The sequence below is a fragment of the Saimiri boliviensis genome, chromosome 10 (assembly GCF_048565385.1).
Source record: "Saimiri boliviensis isolate mSaiBol1 chromosome 10, mSaiBol1.pri, whole genome shotgun sequence".
Taxonomy (NCBI): Eukaryota; Metazoa; Chordata; class Mammalia; order Primates; family Cebidae; genus Saimiri; species Saimiri boliviensis.
In genome coordinates, this window is record NC_133458.1 from 112,162,220 (window position 1) to 112,177,252 (window position 15,033).

Genomic DNA, 15,033 nt, shown 5'->3' on the forward strand with positions numbered 1-15,033 from the left:
TCTTTGGAGGCAAGGACCGTGCCAAGTTGTGCACATGTATGTTCCTCCTGAGAGTATCCCTAATGCTCTGGAGGCATTTCTCTTTTCACAACCTTTCTACTGCCTGAGGCTTTTGAGGACTAATTCCAGTTAAGAGTGGAGGGAAAGGATGTGGTAGGAATCAGGGAGTTGGACTGTGTACCTGCCCATGCAGCAGGCAGGACCCCTCCCTCTGTGTCACCTCCATGACTCAGGGCTCAGACAGGAAGACCTCGTCCTCATCCTCCTAGAGGCTCCAGTTGTGCCCCACATAAGCCGAGGGATGCTTCACAGGTCTCATGTTTGTCAAGGCCAGGGGTATCAGGTGTAGGCAGGGACCCATGCCTGCTCCCGTCTGGGAGACCATGCTTCAGGTCCCTCTCATGGCCCCTTTTGTTCCCCATGGCTCACTGTACGACTTGTTGGCTCAAGATTAGAAAATGCAGTTCCGTGTCAAGGGGGCCATCACCAAAGACAAGGGGCTTAGAATGAAGGGTACCCGTCAGCTTGCAGGGCTGGGATGAATGTGAGAAGCAATTGATGCTTGTACAGTAGTGACTAAGCATGTAGGGCCAGTCCCCAGACCTTGTCTCCCCTCAGCTTTGAAGTATGCTCTGCATTTCTCATGGCTACCCCTACGTAGTGATCTGGCTTCACCATCTTCGCCTTGCCAAGGCTAAGACCCTCTTCGGTCAGCACCTGCAGCTGGGATGCTGGGAGCAACAGTCAGGGCAGAGCTGCCCATCCTCCCTTCAGGGAGCCCTCAGGAAGTACTTGGGACCTCCCAGCCATTTACAAGTTCAGCCTGCCTCGTCCTCTCCATGGACCGGCAAGCCCTTCTCCTCAGCAGTGGGCTGGGGGACCAGGAACCCCAACTGCTTGTGCCTGTTCCAGCGGTGGGGAGATGGACGGTCACACAGCCCTGAGTCTATGGCTTTGACAGCAGTGGGTCCTGACTGCAACTGTATTCCTGAAGCAAAGTATCTAATACAGTCACTGAAATGTACAAATTGGACCCCTATAGGTGCAAGGATCCTTGGTGTGGGAGGTATTGCCCCTGCCCCAGGAACCAAGACCTCGGCCTCCAGAAGCAAAATGCATGAATGCAGTGATAGTTAGGCCAAGTGCCAAGGGAGACAGCCAGCCCCTGCTATCATGGCCAGAGCAGGGAGAGACCACTCAGGCTTGGGTGGTGGTGGGAATTCCCACTGCCAGGGAGATTCTATGGGCAGGCCTTGGGAAGGCCCAGAGGAGCTTGAGAGCCCGGCTTGGCTTGGTTATAGCAGAGCTGAGTGGAAGGAGTAGATTAGTTGGCTTAGCATAGGCTTCCTGCAGGGTGGTGGTTCTCAGCCAGATTTGCCCCAGTGGGGCTTTTAGGAAAGCATGGAAACATTTTAGGTGTTTTTTTTTTTTTTTTTTGAATCTTACTCCATTGCCCAGGCTGGAGGGCAGTGATGCTGTCTCAGCTCACTGCAACCTTCGCCTCCTGAGTTCAAGAGATTCTCCTACCTCAGCCTCCTGAGTAGGTGGGACTACAGGCATGTGCCACCATACCCAGCTAATGTTTGTATTTATAGTAGATAAGGGGTTTCACCATGTTGGCCAAGCTGGTCATGAACTCCTGACCTTAAGTGATTTGCCCTCCTTGGTCTTCCAAAATGCTGGGATTAGAGGTGTGAGCCACCGTGCCTGGCCAAGAAACACTTTAGGTTATCAGATCTGGGGAGTGGATGCTACTGGCATTAGGTGGGAAGAGGCCAGTGTTGCTGTTAAAATCCTACAATGCACAGGGCAGCCCCCACAAGAAGTTCTGTGGTTGAAAATGTCTATAGTGCTGAAGTTGAGGACTGTGTGGTAGAGCAGCAGTAGGAGAGGGGGTGCTTATAGTCAGGTGGTGGACAGCACAGAATTATGGGTACATCAGTTAGGAGTGTATACAGCTGCAAGTAAGAGACCACCAGATGGCAGGAGTGGGAACAGAAGGGTTTCTTTCTCATGTGTCAAGTGGTACTAGAGTCAGGCATGGTGGCCCTCAATTATAGTCCCAGCAATTCAGGAGGCTGAAGAGGGCGGATCACTCAAGGCCAGGAGTTTAAGACCAGCCTGAGCAACACAGTGAAATGCTGTCTCTAAAAATTAAAATTTAAACAAAAATTAGCCAGGGTCTGGGCACAGTGGCTCACGCTGTAATCCCAGCAGTTTGGGAGGCCGAGGCAAGTGGATCACCCTGAGGTCAGGAGTTCCAGGCCCTCCTGGCCAACATGGTGAAACCCTGTCTCTACTAAAAATACAAAATTAACCAGGCATGGTGACATGCCCCTGTAATCCCAGTTACTCAGGAGGCTGAGGTAGGAGAATCGCTTAGAACTGGGGAGGTGGTGGTTGCAGTGAGCTGAGATCATGCCATTACACTCCAGCCTGGGCAACAGAATGAGCCTCTGTCTAGTAGATAGATAGATAGATAGATAGATAGATAGATAGATAGATAGATAGCCAGGCATAGTGGTGAGCACTTGTAGTCCCACATACTCCGAAGGCTGAGGTAGGAGAATTGCTTGAGTCTGGGAGGACAAGGCTGCAGTGAGCAATGATTGTCACTGCACTCCAGCCTAGGTGACAAAGTAAGACCCTGTCTCAAAAAGAAGAAAAGAAAAAGAGAAAGAGAGAAAGAAAAGAGAGAGAAAGGAGGGAGGGAGGGAAGAATACATCTGATTTTTGTGTATTGATTTTGTATCCTTCAGTTGTGCCAAATTCATTTATTAGTTCTAATAATTTTTTTATTAAAAAATTTTTTTTGAGACAGGGTCTCACTCTGTTTTGTAGGCTGGAGTGCAGTGGCACAGTTATAGCTCACTGTAGCCTCCATTGCTGGGGCTCTAACAATCCTGCCTCAGCCACCTGAGTAGCTGGGACTGTGGGTACGTGCCAGCATGCCCAGCTAATTATTTTATTTTATTTTTTGTAGAGGTAGGTTCTCTTTCTTCTTCTTCTTTTAATTTTGTTTTTTTTAAGAGATGGGGTCTTGCTGTGTTGCCCAGGCTGGAGGGCAGTGGCTATTCACAGGCGCAATCCCGCTACTGATCAGCACGGGAGTTTTGACCTGCTCCATTTCCGACCTGGGCCGGTTCACCCCTCCTTAGGCAACCTGGTTGTCCCTCGCTCCTGGGAGGTCACCATATTGATGCCAAACAGTGTTGTAGATTTTCTGCTTCTTCATGAATCACTTTTGGTAGTTGAATGTTTAGCAATTTGTCCATTTCTTCTAGATTATCCAGTTTGTTTTCATATAGTTATTCATAGTATTATCTTATATTTTTTATTTCTGTAAAATTGTGAAGTTCCCACTTTCATTGGTGATTTTGGTAATACGAGTCTTCTCTCTTTTTTTCTTAGTCACTTTACCTAAAGGTTTGTCAATTTTGTTAATTTTTTCTTTTAAAAATTATTTTTCTGTATTATTTTATTTGTATTATTATTATTATTATTTTTTTGAGACGGAGTTTCACTCTTGTTACCCAGGCTGGAGTGCAATGGCGCGATCTCGGCTCACTGCAACCTCCGCCTCCTGGGTTCAGGCAATTCTACTGCCTCAGCCTCCTGAGTAGCTGGGATTACAGGCACGTGCCACCATGCCCAGCTAATTTTTTGTATTTTTAGTAGAAACGGGGTTTCACCATGTTGACCAGGATGGTCTCGATCTCTCGACCTCGTGATCCACCCGCCTCGGCCTCCCAAAGTGCTGGGATTACAAGCTTGAGCCACCGCGCCCGGCCTATTTGTATTATTTTAGATTACTCCTTCAGAAGATTTTTTTTAAGAAGCCAACTTTTTGTTGCATAGCTATTCTCTGTAGTTTTTCTATTCTCCATTTTATTTATCTCAGTTCTAGTCTTTATTATTATTTATTTATTTTTATTTTATTGTTTTTTTAAGTAGAGATGGGGTTTCACCATGTTGGCCAGTCTGGTCTTGAACTCCTGATCTCATGATCCGCCCGCCTTGGCCTCCCAAAGTGCAGGATTACAGGTGTGAGCCACCGCACCTAGCCTATTATTTTTTAAAATTCTAGCTTTGGGTATAGTTTTTCATTTTCTAGCTCCTTAAGGTGTGCAGTTAGGAAATTTCAAATCTTCTTCTTCTTCCCCTCCCCCTCCCCCTCCCCCTCCCCCTCCTCCCCCTCCCTCTCCTCCTCCTCCTCCTCCTCCTTCTTCTTCCTCTTCCTCTTTCTCTTTCCTCCCCCTCTCTTTTTTTGTAGAGATGGGCTTTTGCTATGTTACCCAGGTTGGTCTCAAACTCCTGGCCTAATGTGATTCCCCTGCCATGGCCTCCCAAAGTGCGAGATTACAGGCATGAGGCACCACACCTGACCCTTTCTTCCTTTTTAAAAAATTAAAATTACGGCCGGGCGCGGTGGCTCAAGCCTGTAATCCCAGCACTTTGGGAGGCCGAGGTGGGTGGATCATGAGGTCGAGAGATCGAGACCATCCTGGTCAACATGGTGAAACCCCGTCTCTACTAAAAATACAAAAAACTAGCTGGGCGTGGTGGCACGTGCCTGTAATCCCAGCTACTTAGGAGGCTGAGGCAGGAGAATTGCCTGAGCCCAGGAGGCGGAGGTTGCGGTGAGCCGAGATCGCACCATTGCGCTCCAGCCTGGGTAACAAGAGCGAAACTCCATCTCAAAAAAAAAAAAAAAAAATTAAAATTAAAAAAAAATTTTTTTTGATTAAAGATCTTGCTCTGTCGCCCAGGCTAGAGTGTAGTGGTGTGATCTCAGCTCACTGTAGCCTTGACCTCCTGGGCTTAAGTGATTCTCCTCCCTCAGCCTCCCAAGCAACTGGGACTCCAGGCACATGCCACCATACCTGGCTAACTTTTTGTATCTCTCTTGTAGAGACAGGATTTTGCCATGCTGCCCGGGCTGCTCTCACTCAATCCTGCCCCCTTGGCCTCCAAAGCGTTGGGACTACAGGCGTGAGCCACTGTACCAGGCTGCTTTCTTCTTTGATTGTGCTTTTGGGTAAAAATTTTTCTCTTTGCACAGCTTTGCTGCATCCCATAGGTTTTGCTATGTTGTGTTTTCATTTTCATTTGTCTCAAGGTATTTTTATATTTCCTTTGTGATTTATGTTTCGATCCATTGGTTATTAAGCATGCGTTGTTTAATTTTCAAATATTGTGAATTTTCAGTTTTCTCTTTGTAATTTATTTGCTTATTTTTTTGAGACAGGATCTTACTCTGTTCACCCAGAATGGAATGCAGTGATGCAATCATGGCTCACTGAAGCATTTACCTCCTGGGCTCAAGCAGTTCTCTCACCTCAGCCTTCTGAGTAGCTGGTACATCAGGTGTGTGCCACCATGCCTGGCTAATTTTTTTTTTTTTTTTTTTTGAAACAATGCCTCACTCTGGCCCAGGCTGGAGTGCAGTGGTGCAATTATGGCTCACTGCAGCCTTGATCTTCTGGGTTCAGGTGATCTTCCCACCTCAGCCTCCTGGGAAGCTGGAACTACAGGTGCATACCACCACACCTGGCTAATTTTTTGTATTTTTAGTGGGGATGGATTTCATCATGTTGCCTAGGACGTTCTGAACTCCTGTACTCAAGCAATTCATTTCCCGCAGTTCACAGGTGTGAGTCAGCGCACCTAGCTTATTTTTATTTTTAGAGATGGGGTTTCTCTATGTTACCCAGGCTGATCTTGAACTCCTGGGCTCAAGAGATCCTCCCAACTTGGCCTCCCAAAGTGCTGAGATTACAGGTGTGAGCCACCATGCTCAGCCCCTTCTGTTATTAAGTTCTACTTTCATTCCATTGTGAATGGAAAATATTTTCTATGATTTCAGTTATTTAAAATATAGCAAGGGTTGTTTTGTGGTCTAACATACTGTCTATACTGAGAAATATTCCATGTGCACTTGAAAGAAATGTGTATCCTGCTGTTGTGGACTAGAATGGTGTATATATACTTTAGGTCCAAGTGTTTTATAAATGTTCAAGACTTCTATTTCATTACTGGTCTTCTGTCTAGTTGTTCTATCCATTATTGAAAATGGAGTATTGAGGTCTCCAACTACTTATTGTCTGTTTCTCCTTTCAATTTTGTAATGTTTACTTCATATATTTTAAGGTCACATTATTTGGTGCATATATATTATTATATATTCTTGATGAATTGACCCTTTTAGTAATGTACAATGTCATTTTTGTCTCTTGCAATAATGCTTTTTTTTTTCTGGTGTGTGTGTGTGTGTGTGTGTGTGTGTGTGTGTTTTTTTTTTCCTGAGACAGAGTCTTGCTCGTGTCGCCCAGGCTGGAATGCAATGGTGTGATCTTGGCTCATCACAACGTCTGCCTCCTGGGTTCAAGCGATTCTCCTGCCTCAGCCTCTAGAGTACCTGAGGGTATAGGAACCCACCATGATGCCCAGCTAATTTTTGTATTTTTAGTAGAGATTGTATTTCGCCATGTTGGCCAGGCTGGTCTTGAACTCCTGACCTTGTGATTCACCCATCTCGGCCTCCCAAAGTGCTGGGATTACAATAAAACAAAATAAAATAAAATATAGAAGAGATAATTTTATCTGTTACCATTCCATTAACCAATTTTCCGTGTTGGCATAGTCAACATTCATGCTACATGCGTGCTTTAAAATGTAGGAATTTTCTGTTCATCAGCCACTCATGAGTGCTCTTTCTCTCTCTCTTTTCCATCTAGCTAGCTCTACCTATTGACTCTTTCTAACTAAAATAATTTTAAAAGTGATTTTTATATATGTAAAATAGAAATATTTCCTAGAGTTAAAAAAATCTAATTTGGGCCGGGCTCGGTGGCTCACGCCTGTAATCCCAGCACTTTGGGAGGCCGAGGCGGGTGGATCACAAGGTCAAGAGATTGAGACCATCCTGGTCAACATGGTGAAACCCCCATCTCTACTAAAAATGCAAAACAATTAGCTGGGCATGGTGGCATGTGCCTGTAATCCCAGCTACTCAGGAGGCTGAGGCAGGAGAATTCCCTGAACCCAGGAGACGGAGGTTGCAGTGAGCTGAGATTGTGCCATTGCACTCCAGCCTGGGTAACAAGAGCCCAGCCTGGGTAACAAGAGTGAAACTCCTTCTCAAACAAACAAACAAACAAACAAAATCTAATTTGCATTGATACCAGTTTAACAGCATACAAAACTCTACTTCTAGACAGCTTTGTCCCCACTTTAGTTTGGTTATTGATGTCAAAAATTTTGTTTTATACATTGTTTGCTCAAAAATGTGGAATTATGTTTTTTGGCTGAGTGTGGTGGTTCATACCTGCAATCCCAGTGCTTTGGAAGGTTGAGGTGGGAGAATTGCTTGAGGCCAGGAGTTTGAGACCAGCCTAGGCAACATAACAAGATTCTGGCTTTACAAAAAAGGAAAAAAGTAAGAGTGAGTTGGCAGGCATGGTGGCTCAGGCCTGTAATGACAGCACTTTGAGAAGCTGAGGTATGAGAATCGCCTGCCTCCAGGATTTTGAGACCAGCCTGGGCAACACAGTGAGACCCCATCTCTACAAAAAATACAAAAATTTGCCAAGCATGGTGGCATGTGCCTATAATTGGGATTCCAGCTACTTGGGACCTGAAATGGGAGGACTGACTGAGCCCAGAGGTCAAGAATGCAGTGAGCTATGATTACACCAATGCATTCCAGCCTGGACCAAAGAGAGACCCTGTCTCAAAACAAATAAACAAACAAAACACCCAAGAAAAATCCCCAAAGCTATAATAATTCTGGCTTTTATATTTATCCATGTAAATATCTTTATTGGAGATTTTTATTTCTTCAAACACCCTTGAGTTACTGCCTAGCATCCTTTCATTTCTTTTTTCTTTTCTTTTCTTTTTTTTTTTTTAGGTTACTCATAACAATTTTCTGACCTCAGCATCCTTTCATTTCAACCTGAAAGAGTCCCCTTCGCATTTCTTGCAAGGCAGGTCTAGTGATAATGAACTTTCTCAGCTGTTGTGTATCTGAAAATGTCTTAATTTCTCACTTATTTTGAAGGAAAGTTTTGCTGGAAATAGAATTTTTGGTGGACAATTTTGTTTGTTTCAACACTTTAAATATATCAAGCTCACTATCTTTTGACCTTCAATGTTTCTTATGAGTAATCAGCTGATAATCTTACTGAGGACATCATGTATGTGATGAGTCACTTTTCTCATTTTCGATATTCTCTCAGTATTTGTCTTTCAACTATTTGATTATAATATATCTCAATGTAAGTCTCTTTGCATTTGTACTCCTTGGAGTTTATTGGACTTTTTAGATATTTTATATTCATGTCCCTTATCAAATTTGGAAAGTTTTAGGCCATTATTTCTTCAAATAATCTGTCTATTCTCTCTTTCTTCTCCTTACTGAACTTCTGTAACACCCATGTTATTTTGTTTCATGATGTATCATAAGTAACTTAGTCTCTGTTCACATTTCCTCACTCTTTCTCATGTCTGTTCCTCTAAACTGATGATTTCAATTGTCCTACCTTCAAGTTCACAGATTTTTTTTTTTCTGCTTTCTCAAATCTGCTCTTGGGTCCCTCTGGTGAAGTTTCTATTTCGGTTATTATCCTTTTCAGGTCCAGAATTTCTGTGTGGTTCTTTTTTATAATTTATTGATAACCTCATTTCATTCATGCATAGTTTTCCTAATTTACTTTAGTCCTCATCTGTTTTTGCTCTTAGCTCTTTAAGATAGCTGTTTTAAAGTTTTTTGTCTAATAAGTCTAATGCTGGGCTGCCTTCGACACAGTTTTTTCAACTTGTTTCTGTTCCTTTGACTAGGCCATCTTTTCCCATTTCTGTTTGCCTCATGATTTTGCTGTTGCTGTTGCAAACTGAACATTTAACTATTATAATATGAGAAGTCTGGAAATCAGGTTCTATCTCCTCCTCAGCACTTTTTTTTTAAAATTGCTAAAGGCTGTAGTCATCTGTTTTTATACTTTCCCAAACTATTTTTGCAAAGACTATTCATTGTTTTTTGTGGTCACCAAAGTGTCTGTTTCTTTAGCTTGTGTTTAGCCAGTGTTTTGACAGAGATGCCTGGAGCTAAGAAATGATGACACCACCAACACACACACACACACACACACACACACACACACACACACACACACAGCATACCTCTTACACCTTTTTTTTTTTTTTTTTTTTTAACGGAGTCTCGCTCTGTCTCCAGGCTGGAGTGCAGTGGTGGGATCTCAGCTCACTGCAACCTCTGACTCCTGGGTTCAAGCGATTCTCCTGCCTCAGCCTCCGGAGTAGCTGGGACTACAGCCGCTGGCCACCACACCCAGCTAATTACCTCTTCCATTCTGCAAATTGGCTGGAACTCTTTTAACCCTTAGCTAGACTTGTTCTGAGCCTAAGGATCAGCCTGTGACAAAAGTTTCAGGGCTTTTCTGAACATGCGTTTTGCCCTGGGCATCCGTGTGGCATTCTAAATTTCCTGTATACAGAGCTGTTCTATTTTTGTTGAGTTGGCTCTCGCTCTGTCATCCAGGCTGGTGTTAAGTGATGATCATGGCTCACTGCAGCCTCAAACTCCAGGCTCAGGTGATCTTTTTGTTTCGTTTCCCAAGTGGTTAGGACTACAAGAATGTACCGCCATGCCCGGCTAAGCTTTCCCTTCCCTCCCTCCTTTCCTCCTTTCTTTCTTTCATTCCTTCCTTCCTTCCTTCCCTTTCCTTTTCTTTCTCTCTCTTTTTCTTTCCTTCCTTCCTTCCTTTTTTCTCTCTCTCTCTCTTCTTTCCTTTTTCTTTCTTTTTTCTTCTCTTCTCTTCTTTTCTTCTTTCCTTTCTCATTTTTACTTGAGTCAACATTCAGGCCTGGAGCGCAGTGGTGCGATCATGGCTTACTACAGCCTCTAACCTTTGAACTCAAATGATCCTCCCATCTCAGCCTCCAAAATAGCTGAGACTACAGTTACATGCCGCCATGCCAGCTAACTTCTTAAAAATTTTATTTTTTGAAAAAAAAAATTTATTTTTTGTAAAGATGGGGTCTTGCCATATTGCCCAGGCTAATCTCAAACTCCTGACCTCAAGTGATCCTCCCACCTTGGCCTCCAAAGCACTGGGATTATAGGCATGAGCCACTGTGCTTGGCTTATAGCTGCTTTAAAAATTTATATAAATTTTTTTTTGAGATGGGGACTTGCTCTACTGCGATGGCTGGAGTGCAGTGGCACAATCATGGCTCACTGCAGCCTCAAACTTCTGGGCTCAAGCGATCCTCCCCCCTCAGTCTTCCAAGTTCCTGGGACTACAGGTGCATGCCACCACGCTCCGCTATTTAAAAAATTTTTTTGTAGATACAGGGTCTTGCTATGTTGTCCAGACTGGTCTCAAACTCCTGGGCTCAAACAATCTGCCTGCCTCAGCCTCCCAAAGTGTTGGGATTACAAATGTGAGCCACTGTGCCCGGGAGTTGCTTTTGAATATCCAGCTTATCCAAGCTTCTCCTCTGGGTTTAAAGTGGTCTATTGCATGTCTCTACCTATAACCTCTTGCCCCAGACATCTTTTCTGAGCAGTGGCCTGATTTTGGCCAAGAGACACAGCATCTCGCATCAGTTCTTCAGGTATCCCCCAGACAAGAACAGATGCACATGGTAGTTTGCAAATAAGGTAGCCTGCTCTCTTTGGAGGGTGGGAACTGAGAACTGTGCTACTACTGTCTCAAGTCCAAAACTGCTGGCTGGGTGCAGTGGCTCATGCCTGTAATCCCAACACTGTGGGAGACCAAGGCAGGAGGATCACTTGAGGCCAGGAGTTTGAGACCAGCCCTGACAACATAGTGAGACCCTATTTCTATAAACACTTTAAAACACTAGCTGGAGCCAGGTGCGGTGGCTCACGCCTGTAATCCCAGCACTTTGGGAGGCTGAGGCGGGTGGATCACAAGGTCAGGAGATCAAGACTATCCTGGCCAACATGGTGAAACCCTGCCTCTACTAAAAGTACAAAAATTAGCTGGGCGTGGTGGCATGTGCCTATAATCCCAGCTACCTAGGAGGCTGAGGAAGGAGAATCGCTTGAACGAGGGAGTCAGAGGTTGCAGTGAGCTGAGATCGCACCACTGTGCTCCAGCCTGGTGACAGAAGCGAGACTCCATCTCAAAAAAAAACAAAACAAAACAAAAGCCCTAGTTGGGTATGGTGGCACATACCTGTAATTCTAGCTACTCAGGAGGCTGATTGGGAGTCTACAGTAAGCCATGATTGTACCAATACACTTCAGCCTGGGCTGTTTTTTGAGACCCTGTTTCAAAAAAAAAAGACCAAGGCTGCTGCCATGCTGGGGAAGGGGTGGGGCAAGACTAAGTAAAAACACAAAAAGGCCGGGCATCATGGCTCGCGGCTGTAATCCCAGCACTTTGGGAGGTCGAGGCGGGTGGATCACGAGGTCAGAAGTTCAAGACCAGCATGGTCAACATGGTGAAAACCCGTCTCTACTAAAAATACAAAAAAATTAGCTGGGCATGGTGGCTCATGCCTGTAATCCCAGCTACTCAGGAGGCTGAGGGAGGAGAGTTGCTTGAACCGGGACCCAAAACGGGGAGGCTGTGATGAGCCGAGATTGCACCACTGCACTGTAGCCTGGGCTGTAGACTGTTTCAAAAAAAAAAAAAAAAAAAAAATAGTTGACTGATTCCGCTAGGAGCGGGCTGGGCAGCACTTAGGCGGGCCAGAGTGGCCATGTGACCTCTGGTGCTGCCAACCATGGACGAGCTCTGGGCATGTGTGCAGCCTGGCGCGGCACTCTGCTATGTCAGCGTGTTAGGATGCCGTCCCGTACCAACTTGGCTACTGGAATCCCCAGTAGTAAAGTGAAATATTCGAGGCTCTCCAGCACAGACGATGGCTACATTGACTTTCAGTTTAAGAAAAGCCCTCCAAAGATCCCTTACAAGGCCTTTGCACTCGCCACTGGGCTGTTTTGGATTAGCACCTTTCTCATTATTGTAGGCTCCCTCCTGCTCTCAGGCTACATCAGCAAAGTGGGGGTAGACCAGGCCGTTCCAGTCCTGATCATTGGCATTCTGGTGTTCCTACTCGAATTTTACCACCTTCGCATTGCTTTCTATGCATTCAAAGGCTACCACGGTTACTCCGATGATGACATTCCAGACTTCGATGACTAGCACCCACCTTACATCTGAGAAGAGTCACAGTGGGACTGCCCCAGCTTTAAGATACCAAGCAGAAACTCTAGATAAGGGCTAAGGAATTCTGCAGCTTATGGATGTTTAAGAAAACAATGGCCTTGATTTTAAGGGTTCTTCCCAAAGATGTTAACTGAGCCTACAGTTAGCTAGTTAGGACGTGACCTGCTCTGTTTTTCATCCCTTGGCCCTGGCAAGAGCTCCTGGCAAGTTTTTTTTCCACAGGAATATGTATCATGGAAGAATAGAGTTTATTCTGTAGTGGAAAGTGTTGCCTGCCACCACCCTGTGTAGAGCTGAGCATTTCTTTTAAATAGTCTTCACTGCCAATTTGTTCTTGTAGCAAATGGAAGAATGTAGTATGGCTAGTTTCTTACTACTAAGTAATTTATTTTAAAAATATCTGAGTATCTTGGCCGGGCATGGTAGCTCATGCCTGTAATCCCAGCACTTTGGGAGGCCAAGATGGGTGGATCATGAGGTCAGGAGTTCGAGATCAGCCTGACTAACATGCTGAAACCCCATCTCTACTAAAAATACGAAAAAATTAGCTGGGCGTGGTGGTGTGCACCTGTAATCCCAGCTATTCAAGAGGCTGAGGCAGGAAAACTGTTTAAACCCAGGATGTGGAGGTTGCAGTCAGCTGAGATCACACCACTGCACTCCAGCCTGGGCAATAGAGCAAGACTCCATCTCAAAAAAAACAAAACCAAAAAAAACCTGGAGTATATTATCCCTTACACTTAACCCTACCTTCGTGTTCCAGTGGAAGACCTTGGTAAGAATCAAAGATCAGTGAGTTCATCTGTAATATATATATGTATATTTTTTACTTGCTTTCTTATTGACAGCAGCCAGGAATAAACTAGCCTGCACGGTAAGTTTTCAGGATGTAAATACTTTCTCTAACAGTCCCTGGCCCATTCTGATCCAGTTCACCAGTAGATTGGACAGCATATAATTGGGGTCATTTTGTCCCTTCTAAATCAAGATGTTCTGTAGATTATTCCTTTAAGGGCAGGACTTTTGGCTGTTCCTAATGAAACATGTAGATAAATGTTTATTAGTTAGAGTTTATAGCTCTGTTGCTGGCACCTTGCATTATGTCATTACTCTGCTCATGATTGCAGAGCTCAGCCTGGATGCCTGGAGCACTAGATTGCCTTACTTTGATTCTATTTTTTAGCTTGCAAAAAATGACTTATATTCCAAAGAAATTAAAATGTTAAAATTAAAAAAAAAATAGTTAAAGGCCGGGCATGGTGGCTCATGCCTGTAATCCCAGCACTTTGGGAGGATGAAGTGGGTGAATCACCTGAGGTCAGGAGTTTGAGACCAACCTGACCAACATGGAGAAACCCGGTCTCTACTAAAAATACAAAAAATTAGCTGGGCATGGTGGCGCGGGCCTGTAATCCCAGCTACTTGGGAGCTGAGGCAGGAGAATGGCTTGAACCCAGGAGGCGGAGGCTGCCATGAGCTGAGATCACACGATTGCACTCCAGCCTGGGCAACAAGAGCAAAACTCTGTTTCAAAAAACAAACAAACAAAAAAACCCACAAAACTTCGCTACTGTTTTGAAGATGGCCTTTTTAAAATCGAGTGTTTGCCTGGTTGCTATAGACCTTTGTTTTCTGGAGCACCAACAAAATTGGTTCTGATAGTTCTCTGCTTGTTTATTCAGTATTTCAGTTTGGAAATGAGAGCTGGTAACTTCCTAGTCCACCATTTTGCTGATGTCATTTCCAATGGCATTTTTTGCATCTTGACTTTTCCCTCATGTTCAATGCTTCAGGACCACAAGATGGTTGCTACAGCTTCAGACTTTCCATCTGTCTAGGGCAGCGAAAAGTGGGGAAGACTAGAATATCATGTCAGCTGCATACATCTCTTTTTTTTTGAGACGGAGTTTTGCTCTTGTTACCCAGGCTGGAGCGCGATGGTGCGATCTCGGCTCACCGCAACCTCCGTCTCCTGGGTTCAAGCAATTCTCCTGCCTCAGCCTCCCGAGTAGCTGGGACTACAGGCGTGCACCACCATGCCCAGCTAATTTTTGTATTTTTAGTAGAGATGGGGTTTCGCCATGTTGACCAGAATGGTCTCGATCTCTTGACCTCGTGATCCACCTGCCTTGGCCTCCCAAAGTGCTGGGATTACAGGCATGAGCCCCCGTGTCTGGCCTGCATACATCTCTTTTAATGAGGAAAGGAAAAGCCTTCCCATGGGTCAGTACTGGATCACACGGCCACTGCTAGCTGCAAAGGGGGCTGGAGAATAGAGAGAGCTTCTCTCACCTGAGTAGTGGACACAATCCTTCACCAAATAGAGTCCAGGTTCTGATGGGAAGAAAGATGGAGGGGCCACCAGCAGGCTGGTTACCCCAAAGAGCCAGAAGTTTTGGATGTGATTACTCACATCTGTACCTGTCAGAGTGTTGTACACATATCCAGCCAAGGTACTTGTGGTCCGGGTCAGGGGACCAGCTTAGCAATGTTACCTACTTTCCTCTCAGCCCAGATCCCCAGACTCTTTAAATGCTGTTGGGATGCAGAACAGCATGTCAGCGAGTGATTTTAATTTATTTTTATGGGTACACAGATTATATATTTATGGGGTACATATTTTGATACAAATATACAGTGTGTCATCATCACATCAGGTTGTAAATGGGGTGTCCATCACCTCAGGCATTTGTCACTTCTCTGTGTTACAAACATTCCAATTACACCCTTTAAGTTATTTTAAATGTACGCTGACTGTAATTACCCTGTTGTGCTATAAAATACTAGCTCTCATTCATTCTATCTA

The 15,033-nt window shown here is 44.7% G+C and overlaps 1 protein-coding gene and 1 pseudogene across 1 annotated transcript in view; one reads left to right on the forward strand and one right to left on the reverse strand.

Annotated features, from left to right (window-relative positions):
- The window catches only part of OGDH (oxoglutarate dehydrogenase), a 471,568-nt gene that overhangs the window by 130,144 nt on the left and 326,391 nt on the right, over positions 1–15,033 (reverse strand). The window lies entirely within an intron of this gene.
- Positions 11,694–15,024, forward strand: LOC101029794 (transmembrane protein 230 pseudogene; annotated as a pseudogene).